General features: G+C 44.8%; 1 long non-coding RNA gene across 1 annotated transcript; it reads left to right on the forward strand.

Annotated features, from left to right (window-relative positions):
* The first annotated feature begins 5,601 nt into the window (after nt 1-5,601).
* On the forward strand, nt 5,602-6,924 carry LOC134547676 (uncharacterized). Its single transcript, XR_010079539.1, has 2 exons — nt 5,602-5,858; nt 6,033-6,924. It is a non-coding gene; the product is annotated as an uncharacterized LOC134547676 (long non-coding RNA).
* Nucleotides 6,925-12,657: the final 5,733 nt, after the last annotated feature.

A 12,657-nucleotide genomic window follows, 5' to 3' on the forward strand; every position in this document is an offset into this window, starting at 1 on the left:
CAAGGATATAAGCAGTGTTGTGTTTTGCATGACAAAGTTACCTGCTCATCATGAATGGAAGGTTACTGGTCTCAGAGACATCCCTTAGGAAGCTGTCTAGTCCTGCTTTGAATGTTTCAGGTAGCAAAGAGCCCATACATTAAGAAGATGCCCATGCCTCAGAAGTTCATTCAGTGGTTAATTGTCCTTCTCCACGTGCATTCATGGGATCTGTAGTGTTTTCCTTCCCCCTGGCTGCTCCTGGGACCATGTGGTTTGGGTACTAATGCTGCATGCTGGCACCAAGCTGCATTTCACAGGAAAAATATGCAGCCCTCCATAAGCAGATTAGGAAACACAAACACTGAGAAATGGAGAACAGAGTGGGAAAAGAACTCTTATCCAAACAACACCCAGGGCAAGAACCAAGGCCTCCACTTGGTGAGCAAACTAGGGAAAACATGGGGTTTAGAAGTGAAACTGTTGGGAGACTCTGTTATTTTGCACCATTATAGTGACAGTGTTCCCTCACTCCTGACAGGCCCATCATGGTCCCTTTTATAGCCAAGCTCTGTTCTGTATGGACATCAAAAGTTTTCTCTTGTTCAGGTCAGCTACATGGTGCACACAGCATCATCTGGGAGTTCAAACACATCTGGATTGTTCAATGTTTGAATAATCAATTCAATGTTGTGAGTCTTACCATACATGAGCAAGGTGCCTGGAGCCCACCAGTGTACTGAGCACCACAACAAAGAGAAACCAGTGCAGCCTGAGGTGTGGTGGAAACCTCATCTTCAGCAGCAGCTGGTCCCCACAGCTGCCACCCTCTCCAGTGCTGGCTCACATCTGCAGATGTCACAAGCACTGCAAAGTGAGCCTGCACATGATCTTGCTAAGCTGCCTCAATCCCTGGGAGCACTCTGTCCAAAGCATCCTCAACTCACACTCTGCACCTGCATGCTTTTCTGGGTTAATAAGCATGAGCAAACCCCACACACTACTCCTACCTCCTCCAAATCTCCACTTTCTCCCTCTCTCTTCCCCTTTCTGCTTTTCTCTCTAGCTTGTCCCTTTGACCTTATTCCATTTTCATTACTATACATTGTTTAAATATCCCTAGCAAAACCTGGGCACTATAAAAAATAAACCCAAATGCAAAAAGAAGGGAGAAATATTTAATACATGAACAGCTGGTTTGTAGGAATCCTGATGTCATGACTTCAAGAGAATAAAGGAATATAAATTCCAATGCAAGTCTCCCACTCAGTTGTAAAACATGCTGCTGTATTTACACTAAAATAATCATCAGACAAACAGTTATGTGGCTTTTTCCCAGAAAACTCTATCCTGGATTTGTTCTTAGAGAGGAAGTTGTTCATAGCCTCTTACCACCCCCTCTTTGATGCCTGCTATTTTAGAATTGTTCCACTCCTTTTTTGCCTCTCTCGCCATAAAACTCAAATTACTTTAGCCCACAAGGTTACGTTGTAAAGCCTCCTTCTCAGCATATGAATCCAATTTTAGATTTTCAGGCTTAAAAATAAGTATCTGACAAAAAACCCCAACCAAACAAAAAATATGTTCTAAAGAGGGAGGAGAGAAAGAAAGCTCCAACATGCATTGTTTCAACCTTAGCTATCTCCACCATATTCAGCAGAGTCACATCCATTTTACTGGAAGGGATGTGTAATCTCTGGGTGGATCTGCTTAGTAAAGATTTAGTATTGAATGAATGATGTCTGAAAGAATAGGAGTGTGACTGTAGTGTGCTGCCCAGGGATTGCTGCTCATCAAGCTGCCCAGAATAAACAGTTTATGCATGCAAATTAGAAAACTCTTGGGAAAAAAAAGCCACTTTACATAGTTTTGGCCTGGCTCTCAGAAAATCTGTTCTGTAAAATTAGTTGTTTGTGGAACACTGCACTTTACTTTCATACTTTCTATTAAGCATGTAAAAATATATGAATGACCTTTTGCAAGCTATATTTGAACAGCATTTGCAGTCAGTGTGGTCTCTCAATAGCTGTATTAGATGTACAGATATTGTTTTAACACAGGTTGTTAGCTGGAACAAGGGGTCAACACAAGCCTTCTGGAGCAAGCAATCTGAAATACATTTGAGGCTGTGTTTTACAAGAGAAATTGTTTCAGCCATTCCCTAATATCATCTTCCCTCTCTGGAGCAAGAGTCTTCAAAGAGAAGGGGGTTTGTATGCAAGGTAGGTGTCCAGACTTCAAAAAGCAGTGGAAATATGCCTCAAAGACAGAGCAAATGTACCCTCCAAAACCTTGGTTCCTGTGCACAATCCCTCCAATGCCTCCAATGTGTGACTTGGGGGCTTTGTTTCTTTTTTTCTCCCCACTGGGTTGCCAGTTCAGTGGTTTTGACTTGGTTTCCTCTACCTTTCCAGGGCAAAACCTGGAAAACATTAACTGCCCCCTGAAAAGGGACAACACAACCCCACTTTTTACCCCTACACTCCTACCCTGCACTTTCTTTTTCCCACAGATAGTAAAAATGAGACATTTCATAGCAGGCCTAAGCCTGATAGTTTGGCTGAAATCAAACACCAGTTTTCAAAATGTTTTTTGATCCAGAGAGAAATGCCCACAGAGATGCAGAATACATTTAGTTTGACTGACAGCTAATTTTTCTCCCTACTTTTCTGTCTGGCTGTGCAATCAAGAAATGAACTATTCCAGACGAATTTCCAATACAGAACCTCTTTACCACCCTTCTGGATATGATATCACTGGGGTACACTCTGACAGTTTCCAAAAAACTGGGATTCCTCCAGACGGCAGAATAACAGTGGCAGAAGTTTTAAGACTCACAATAAGCAGTGGAAAGCAGGGACAAACAATGATTGGCATCAAAATCAGAAATCATATCTCCTGGCTTTCTCCTGGTTTGCATCTATCATATGGCGTTTTATGTTCCTGGGAAATCATTTATGGTAAGGTTTTGGGAAATGAGTGCTTTTGGAAATGAGGTCTTCTAAGTGAAAATGTAAGCACTGCAATAAATGACTTGATCGTCAAATGTATTCAACAGCCTATGGCTCTTTCAGAAATCAGAGCTGTGGAGTGCTCAGTGCTTTAAAAATGAGTCTCATTTTCTCTTGTGCTCAACTTTGGATAAAAGACTTATTTTAGTGTTCAGAAAAGAAGGATTTGCTCATACAGCATAATCAATCTGTAATCCTTAGAGCTTCTAAATGTGAAGGGCTGCTGTTAATTCCCTTATTCTGATGTGGTTTTGAAGGTGTTCAGTGGAATAAATTGGAAATGCAACTTGGAACATTTTTTATATGCTTTGAGGAAACAGGATCCAGATGACAATTGATGTGACATACTTGTCACCTGCAGCAGAAAACCCCCACCAGGAGGGAAGCCATAAGGCTTCTGCCCGTGCCCACAGCATCCCACGCAATTTGTGGCACAACAAAAAAATCTTTGCAGCCATGTATTTATTTGTCTTGCTTAGTGCCCTTTGTGCTGCTCCCACACATTGGACTTTAAAGCTTTCTTTTAAAGTTTTATTATCTTTCATATTTCCCAGCCCTCAGAGGCACTGATGTTCAGCCTGTTCTGGGGAACGGGTGGCAAAGTGCTCTTTGTCTCTGCAGAGGGAAGACCCCGAAGGCCACTACAGCTGCTCAGCAATGTTTCCTTTTAAGGATGAGCCAAGGGAGGCATCCTGCTTTCATCCTTAAATCTTACCAGATGAGAGGGGAGCTGGTGCTGAGGAGCAGGCAATGACGACCTGTGCTCAGATTCCCCAGTTAGTGGAGATGCAGCCAGTGGATTGCCAGGGCACTGAGAGCCAGGGGCTGTGCTCTGCCTGCAGCTCTCTGTGGCTGTACCTCAGCATCTCCTCTGTAGAGCAGAACTGATCATCCCCCTGGGTGTGCTGGCAGCTGCCCAGCCAGCCCAGCCATGGCTGGGGACAAATCAAACGCTGCTGACAGCGTCTCAGATCCACGTGCATGAGAAAGCAAAGCTTTTCCCAATGCCTCTTGCCATAGCCCTTTCTCCACTGGGACCACTGCCATGTCTTATTTAGAGAGTCTCTCTTTCCAAGCAGGAAAGATTTGAAACTGCATTTGAAAGAGGCCGTATTTAGATGCTTATCTCCTTGCTGGAAAATTTTTTTAGTGACTGTGTGTTGTAGAAAGTTCTTTTCACAGGTATAAATGCTGTGCAAGGAAATACTTCCTTATATAAAAATATGGACAAGCTATCTCAAAAGCACATGGCTTGAATGCAGGACTGTTCAATGCTGAAAATCAATCATGCTGACATGAACCTCCACTGTAAAAGCAAACTGTGTCACATTATCATTTTCAGCCCAAGAAATAAATATATATATTGCAACACTGAAAAATAAATCAGAGTGTAGCAATAATCAACCATCACATTTCCTGTAGGGGGTGAAAAAAACCAAACAAAAATGCAGGGAGCTGTATGGGAGAGTAAAGGGGCAAAGAGAGAGATGGAGAGAGTTTTTGCAAGGATATGTGGTGACAAAAGAAAAAGCAAGAGTTTTAAGTTGAAAGAAGGTAGATTATATTGGATATAGGGAAGAAATTTTTTAATTTGGAGGTGGTGAGATACAGGAACAAGTTGCCCAGAGAAGTTGTGGATGCCTCATCACTGGAAGGTTCAAGACCAGGTTGGATGGGGCCCTGAGCAACCTGGTCCAGTGGAAGGTGTCACTGCCCATGGCAGGGGGGCTGGAAGAAGATGATCTTCAAAAATCCCTTCTAACCCAAACCATCCTGTGGTTCTAGAAGGCTAATATGGCAAATGGTACCAGTGCAAAGTATTCTTCTGTGTGGGCCATCATCCCTCAGTCCATGTAGACTCTTGATCACCAGGGTCTCTAAAACAGCACACCAAATTTGTATGAATTTAAGGATGGTCATTAGAAGCAGCAGCCTGGTGATGTCTGGTGATCCCTCCTCTCCAGAGGGTCACCTGGACTCTCCTGAGCACTGATCTGTGGGCAAAGCTCAGCTCTCCCCCATGGGCTTCACTCCTTTCACAGCTCCCAAGTTCACACTGACCTGTTCCTGCCTGGACCCAAGCACTTGCACTCTCACTGATAAGAAACCAAGATCCAGCAGGAGAGTGGGAACATCAGGGTGAGAGTAAGGGTAGTTCAACTCTGCCTCCATTCTCATCTGCCTCTTGTACCCCACAGCTGCTTCTTCACCTCTCTCCATGTAGCTGGCTGCTCTCCTGATGCCTTCTCCTCCCTCTGTTTCTCTTTTCCCTTCTCTGGCTCAGTCAGTACATGCTTCAAGGCTGATTCATCTGCTTCCCCTGCCTCCATGATCAACAGCTCCTTCCCTGGTAATTTTTCTTCCTGTGGATCAATCATCTAATTCAACATACAGCTCAAAATATTCAGCTAACATCCCCTCCACAGCCTCCTCAAAGCCCTGTTTCAACTCCAGGACCTTCTTCAGCTTTGTGTCCCAGCTGCATCTTGTCTTCCACAGGTTCTTCAGAGGCTATTTCCCACCTAAAGAGTTTCCATTATAAATATTACCCAGGATTATCTGCCTCTCACAGCCAGGTATCTTTGCTCTCTCTGCCTTTAAATGACCTTGTCGTGGTTTGAAGGGAAGTGAGTTTTTTTGGAAGTAGTGGTCAAACCAATTAGTCTTTAGATCTGAATATTGGCACCTTTGTTGGCCACTAAGAGGTGGACACGCCTCTGAGGACACGAGGGGTTAAAAGCCGGATTTCCCAGCAGGACTCTCTCTTTCCTGCTCTGCTTTCGGAGAGGGAGCGTCTTCTCCTCTCCCCTGCCCAGGCCTGGCTAGGCCGGGTGGGGGAGGGGAGCAAGGTGGGCCTGGCTGAGCAAGGTGGGCCTCGGGGTGGGGAACAGAGGGAGCTGGAGTGGAGCTGGTCCAGCTTCCATCTAGAATGGAGGGGTGGAGGGAGAACTTTGGAGGTGCCTTCCTTCCCCCCTCCCTGTCCCATCCCGTTCCCCCCCCCTTCCCCCCCCCCGGTCCCGTCTCTCTCTTCTCCCCCCACAGAGAGAAGGTGCCGAGCTGGAGCTGCTTGTGAGAACTGCAGTGTCTGCGATCGCCTGTGCCTGACCTTGGTGGTGGGAGATAAAGCTTTTAACTCTTTCTAAGGCAGAAGAGAGTTATCCCTGGACGCTGTATTCTCATAGTTGGTGGTTTTAGAAGAGAGAGGACAGCCTGGGACCAAGAGGGTAATGGGAGATGGAAAGAAGCCCCTTCGATTGCCGGAATGAAGAGGAGTGGCTTATGAGGCTGGACCTTTCTTGCATAATGATAGCCATAGACGGACCCTGGACCCTCCTGACTATAAATAAGACTGTGTTTGGGTGGATGTTTTTGGCTCAAACCCAGAGACGTTCTGGCCTGCTTCTTGGAGCCCCCGGCCCCAGGGGTAAATGGGGGGGACCTGAGTCCCAAAATGAGAGGATGGCTGGTTTTTGGTACTTGGCCAAAACATCCTTAAAAAGAGCCCTGTTGCAGTGCAGGTCCATGGACGGCAGTGAGAGTGCCGGACATGGAAAGGAGGGTGTCACCCTGGCAGACTCTTCGAGGCAGTGCCATGGGTGACGTGGGAACACGGGATGGTGGACCTGTGTTTCCTGTGGGGGGGTGGTCTGTGGTGCGAGAGAGACTCCTCTCGTCCTGGATGGAATGTGGATTGTCTGAATTTTAAAGGATGATGATTTGGATTAGGAACCCAGGGTTGTTGAGGGATTAAGCAAGTAGATGAAGGTAATGTGCTGGAGTCAACTGAGTGAGCATGTATGGAATGGAAATTGGGGGGAGGAGAAGCAGTGTTTTTGGGAGGTTTTCTCTTCTGCTTTTGGGTGGTTGGGTTTTTCTTTCCTTTTCTATTGTCCATTGTTATGTAATATAATAAATTGTCTGTCTGTTTCAAGAAGTAGGCCTGCTCTGCTCTGTTCTTGACCACATCTCACAGGAGTTCATTAGGTAAAATATACCCTCATGGGTGCATTGGCATTTTGTCAAATGTCAACCCATGACAGACCTTCACTGCTGTCAAGATTGCCTTTATCTCCTTCCTTGCATCTGCTAAAACATCATATCAAGCTTTATCTGCAAACTTTAGGTAAAATCACAACCCTCTTCCCAAGTCAAGGCCTCCAGCAATCATTCTGTGTTTGGATTTTAAGAGTTTTGCCTGAATCAATCTTGTTTTGAAATAGTAAAGATAACAGCTTGCAAAGTACATACATTTACATACCTCACTTCATTCAAATTAAGTGGCAAAGATAAGAATCTCCAGCAAATTAATTCTGTTAATGTTCTAAACTGTGAATTTCAATCAAAGCTGAAAACCAAACCAACTCAGCTAAATTGCTGGCTCTTGTTACACTTTAAGTGATCTAAAAGCATGCATCAATAACCAAAGCAACTTCACTTTGTGCAGCTGAGTTCCAGACTGATTTGCTGCTTTCCAGAACTGTCTGATAAAAAAAGCCACAGTCAGCTCCAGCTAATAAGAGAAAATCTATCCAGAGCCAAAGAGCAATAAAAATGTTGTAGCAAGTTCAGAACATTTTGTCACAGCTAAAATTGGTTTCCTATGAACCATCTGAAATCATATGGACTGCAAAGCCTTGCAGTTCTCAACTGTTAAAATAGCAAATGCTCTAATGGTTCCAGAAGCAAGCAAGAAAATACACTTTCTGTCCCAGGATGATGGACAGCGATGAGGTGAAGAGAAAGAGATGTTACACAAAGGATTTGGAAATTAATTTACTACTCAGTACTCTGGGTTGCTTGAAACCCAGTAATTCAGCTGGAGAACCTTTGTAACATTCAGACAATCTGCATTTTAATTTGGATAATTTAAAACTGGACTGCAGCTTTTGAGACAAACAGAGACTTATAGATCAGAGATAAAAGTGATGTGGAAAACTAAGAGCAAATACAAGTGAAAGGTCTGAAAACAACTGGGATGCTTTGTTCCCAGAGTTCCCACACTGCCACAGTGGCTGGGTACCCCACAGACTCTTATTTGGATTTCTAAATATAATTTACCCTGGTGCAACTAAATCCCAGAAGTGCATGGGGAGAGAGAAGGGCAGTGTTTACAGACATACAGATGCAAGATTCCTTGGGGGGTTGTGGATATCCCTACCTTGCAGTGGCCAGGGCAATTCCCAGGAGATGGGTCTTGGAGCCCAGGGCAGAGGGAATAACAGAGGGCTGCAAGCAAATAAACCAGCTCCAGAGCTGCCTGTGACAGTATCTTTTGTGTCCTGGGAGGCTGGGGCTGATGGTGGCAAGTGCCACCTCTAATGAAGAGGTGCCCATGTGTCAGGGCATCTAGCACAGCCACAGCCTGGCTGCTGCTCTCTGGACACTGAGGCCATCTCATCAGCTCCCAGTCTGCCATCAGCCCCCTCTGAACCAGCAAGGACTTGATCTTGCTTCTGCAGCCGAGATTAAAATGTTTCCTACAAGGCAAAGCAGTCCCTGACCTTTTTTTTTTAAAGATGCTCTTGTGTTTCCACTGCTGGAGGAAGCCAGAGCCCTGTGTTTGGCCACAAACAGGCTTCCCACGAGCAGATGTGCTCAGAGCATCCACCCACACAGCTCCAAAAGGAAGGGCCTTGGGAGGGAGCAAGCAGCTTGATCTCCACCAACTCTTTTCACACAGATCAATGAACAGTCATTGAACAGAAATGTCTTTTCATCCTCAGCAGTCGAGGCCATCTCTGGCCTGTGACCCATCCCCTCCAGAGTCGAGGAGAACCCAGGATTTATGATAAAACACTCCTTTCCCCTTTGTGCTTCTCCCTGTGGCTCCACAAGCTTGAGCAACGCAGCAGTTTCAAATTGTCTTAAAGAAGGTCCCTTCCTCTATTTTTACAGGAACATCTCAGCCCTGTGAATTTTGGTGTCCCCAGCATAGGTGTGAATTGTCCTCCACAGGCAGCGTGGGGAATCAAGCACACAGTCCCCAGCTCCAGGGGGAATATGATAAATATCTTCACATGATTTCCATGGGAATGGTTTCCAGTGGATAAGCAGCTCTGGTTCTGTGCCATCACACTGATGAGTGCCTCATCCACAGGCTGTGGTGAGGTTCCAAACCTGCTCTGTGAAAGAGCCTTCATCTGCGTGGTCCACCTCATTCCCCTGGGCACATTGTACATTTTATCGATTGTACATTTCATTGATTGTACTATTTCATTCCTGGCTAGTCATACAAGCTGATAACTACTTTGATAGAACTATACATAGAAAGTGTTTGAATATTTTCCTTGGCTTCTGCTAAGAAGAAATCAAGTGCTGTCCTCCCCAAATGCTGTGGGTAACACTTCTTTCCCCTGAGCTTCAGAAATAACTTCCTAGCACTGTCAGACCTATATGTCACTTATTTTCTCCACATGATATTTTTTGTCAACATGAAATGATCACACTTCCTTTACCCTCGTGTTCATTCAGATAGTTCACCTTTGGTGGAAGAATCTATACTTTGCAATGGTTTTGCAAAATGGTTGCTCTACTTTTGCTTGAGAGCCCTCTGTGATACTGTGATAAAATTGTGAAAGATAAGTGGTGAGAGAGGAAGCTGCAGGGAGCAGTCTGAACACTTTTACATACACAGACACCACTTTTATATGAATTATAATGCAATTTAACAGTTGCAAAATCACACAGAACTTTTTAAGTGCTATGAAATAAGTAGTGATTTTATACCAAAGCACAGGCAAGAAATGGAGCCCACAAGTAGAGCTAAAAAAGTGGCATATCAGAATAGGCTGGGCTTGTGCCTAGGCTATTCAGTCTCCCCCTAGCCATCCAGTCAAGTTAGACCAAGCTTTATCTTCATGGAAAGTTTCTGAGCAGACACTCAAACAGTGACAAAAAGGAACAAATATACTATCAGCAGTGAGTTTGTTCTAATAATAAAACAGTTGTGACTGTGGGGAAAGCAGACTGTGAAGCACCATAGACACAACCAGGAGGGGCCACTGCAGTAAAAGAACCCAAGAAAATTTAAAATTTAATGCTGATTGTGTGTATCATGATAACTACATTCAACCCCACCCCTGCCATGAAACAGCGAAAGACACAGAGCTGACAGAGAGGAAACAACAGGGAGGCAATAGGGGAAGAGCAGCCTCCCAAACCCCACAGCTCTGTGCATGACTCACTAAATCCATCATTTCTGGGGAGAAATGAGGATTGTAACGTGGCTACATCACTCACTCCCAGGCCCTGCCTGCTGCCCTGCTCTGCGTGGTGTGCATGGACACTGGAGCAGGGCTGTGGCCAGCTCTGCCCATGGCTGGGGTCTGGCCATGGGGTCATGCCCGTGTCTGTGCCTGCTCCTGCAGCTCTTCTGCCAGCCAGCACCCACAGCATGTGCACAGCAGGGAGCACTTATCCTTACTGGTGGCATGGCTTCCTCCCCAGTATTAGATTCTTATTGGTTATGATAACTAAAGCAGCCTTACAAGGGAAGTACTTTGGCATTTGGGTTCTTCTGGCACTATTATTTGTCAGAAAACTAATGGCATCCTTGGCTTTGCTTTCTAGATGGGCAATGTAAGCTCTTCAGGCTCCCCCCTGAATTTCCCTTCTGCTGCTCATTGTTCACAGCCGTGTTGAGCAAAGTCCTGGCAGGCTGGAGCTCAGCAGACAACCAGAACAGGGAGAGAATAGTTTCTGAGTTTCAACTTGTGTCAAAATGTTTATTTGCTTCATACAGAGCTGATGTTCTTTCACAATATATAAACATGCTGTTGCTAAAACTTTAATGCATATAAGTACAGCTCTTTGAAAATTCTAATTATATAGATTATTAGGAAATAACTTAAGAGTTTGGATAAGATCAGGGGATTTTGGATGGGCTGCCAGTGATGCAACCTCTGTGCCTATAAATTAATCATTGTAAATTAATGTAAATTTACATCCCTGTCAAGTAATCATTTTCCATGGTTTATGTATACATTCCACTTTTCCACTTAATATGACACTGCAGGCAATATGTTTCACCAGGCACATTTCACATCCTGCCTTGCTCAGTCTCTCTACCTCTGGCCCTGTGCCTGCCCAGGATTGTCACTGTCTCTCAGCAAAGACCCCCTTGTTGTACCCCTTACAGACCATGCCATGGTCCCAGGCAGCCCCCAGCCCTCAAATACTTGTTCTGGCTGCTAATCCTGAGGTTTTCAGCTTAGTCTTGTCTCATACAAGTAAGGTGTCATTTCTTTTTTAAAATATCCCCCCTGAGGACTTTTCTGAGAGATGATTTACAGGTTTGTGTTTTCCTGGTTTCAGATTTTATGTGTTTTGTAATCAGCTCTGGGTGATAGCAAGAGCCAGAACTGCAGAGGAGTGAAGCTACAAATCCAGCACAAATCCAGTCTTGCTCATTGACATTTGCCTTAAATGGGTTATTACTCTTCCTCTTGGACATTATGGGATGAAACTAGGAACTGAATTATTGAATATTGTGAGAAATCAGCTCGTCAATGTGTAGACATTATAATACTTGGTCTGAAATGTTAATCTGCTACTAATAAAATTGCTGACTCCTTGTGTTAGCAGTTGTTCTCAGGCTGGGACAGCATAGACCAAATTTCACCTAAAAATTTGGTACCCTCTTTGCACCATGAATTTGTCTCACAAATAGACCCAGACCTATGACTGGGAGATTTTTTTGGTTTGGATTGGTCAAAATATGTTACAAATGGAGACAGTGCAGCTTTCAGGAATAGTGGTCTGACTGCAGACTGCCATTTCTTTTTCTGCACGTAAAAATGCAGTTAATGTTTATTCTGTACAGACTCTCTGTGTGGAGCTGAGTGAAGCAGACTCTGGGTGCTGCACAGAATCACTGCTGCTGCCAGACCCCACCACCCATGTCAAGCTGTCCCTACAAACTTGCTGACCCTCTCACTCTGCAGATGAGGTTTTGGGGAGGTGAGAAGGATGCTGTATTGCCTCATGCCTCAGGAAAGGGGAAATTGTTCAACAGGCCCCATTAGGTGTTGCTGGTTTGGCAGCCAACTGCACCCACTGCCTGTGGACGTCAAGATCTGCTTGATAAAAGTCTCCCTCCAGCCTCTGGAGAGGCTCAGGACGTGGCTGGGATGAGAGATCTGTGCCAGATCACCCTCCATCCCTGCTGTCCCTGCCTGGACAGACAGCTGAGTGGGAATCCCTGTTCCTAAACCTTCCTTGACCTTGACCTTCCCACTCTGCCAAAGCCCCCTGAGGTTTGCCAGCTGCCCTACAAACCAGAGCAGTCCCAGCTGATGGGATTCTTCATGCAGACACAAGCTACAGTGTTATGTGAGCATTAGAGAAGCTCTCTGACTTTTTGGGGAGTTATAAATTAATTACCAAAGTTTAATTCTATGAAATTTCTGTGAAGACATAGGAAATTTCAGCCCATGAAACATTCTCAGTATAAAAAGCCAGCAGCTTTTATTGTGAATGAAAGATTACTTATATAGGTATTTTTCTAAGATGTAAGAAGCTTGTGTGTTTAAGAAACCCATTCAGGACAGTCCTGGAAAGGAAAAAAGGAGGGAAGATGTCAGAGGGGTTATTGTGATTTCCCAAGCACAACACAAGAGGTTTCAGGTGGCCATGAGGTAAAAATTGATGTCTGGGCCACCTGCAAGCA

Source organism: Prinia subflava, chromosome 2, assembly GCF_021018805.1.
Source record: "Prinia subflava isolate CZ2003 ecotype Zambia chromosome 2, Cam_Psub_1.2, whole genome shotgun sequence".
In the NCBI taxonomy this organism is placed as follows: Eukaryota; Metazoa; Chordata; class Aves; order Passeriformes; family Cisticolidae; genus Prinia; species Prinia subflava.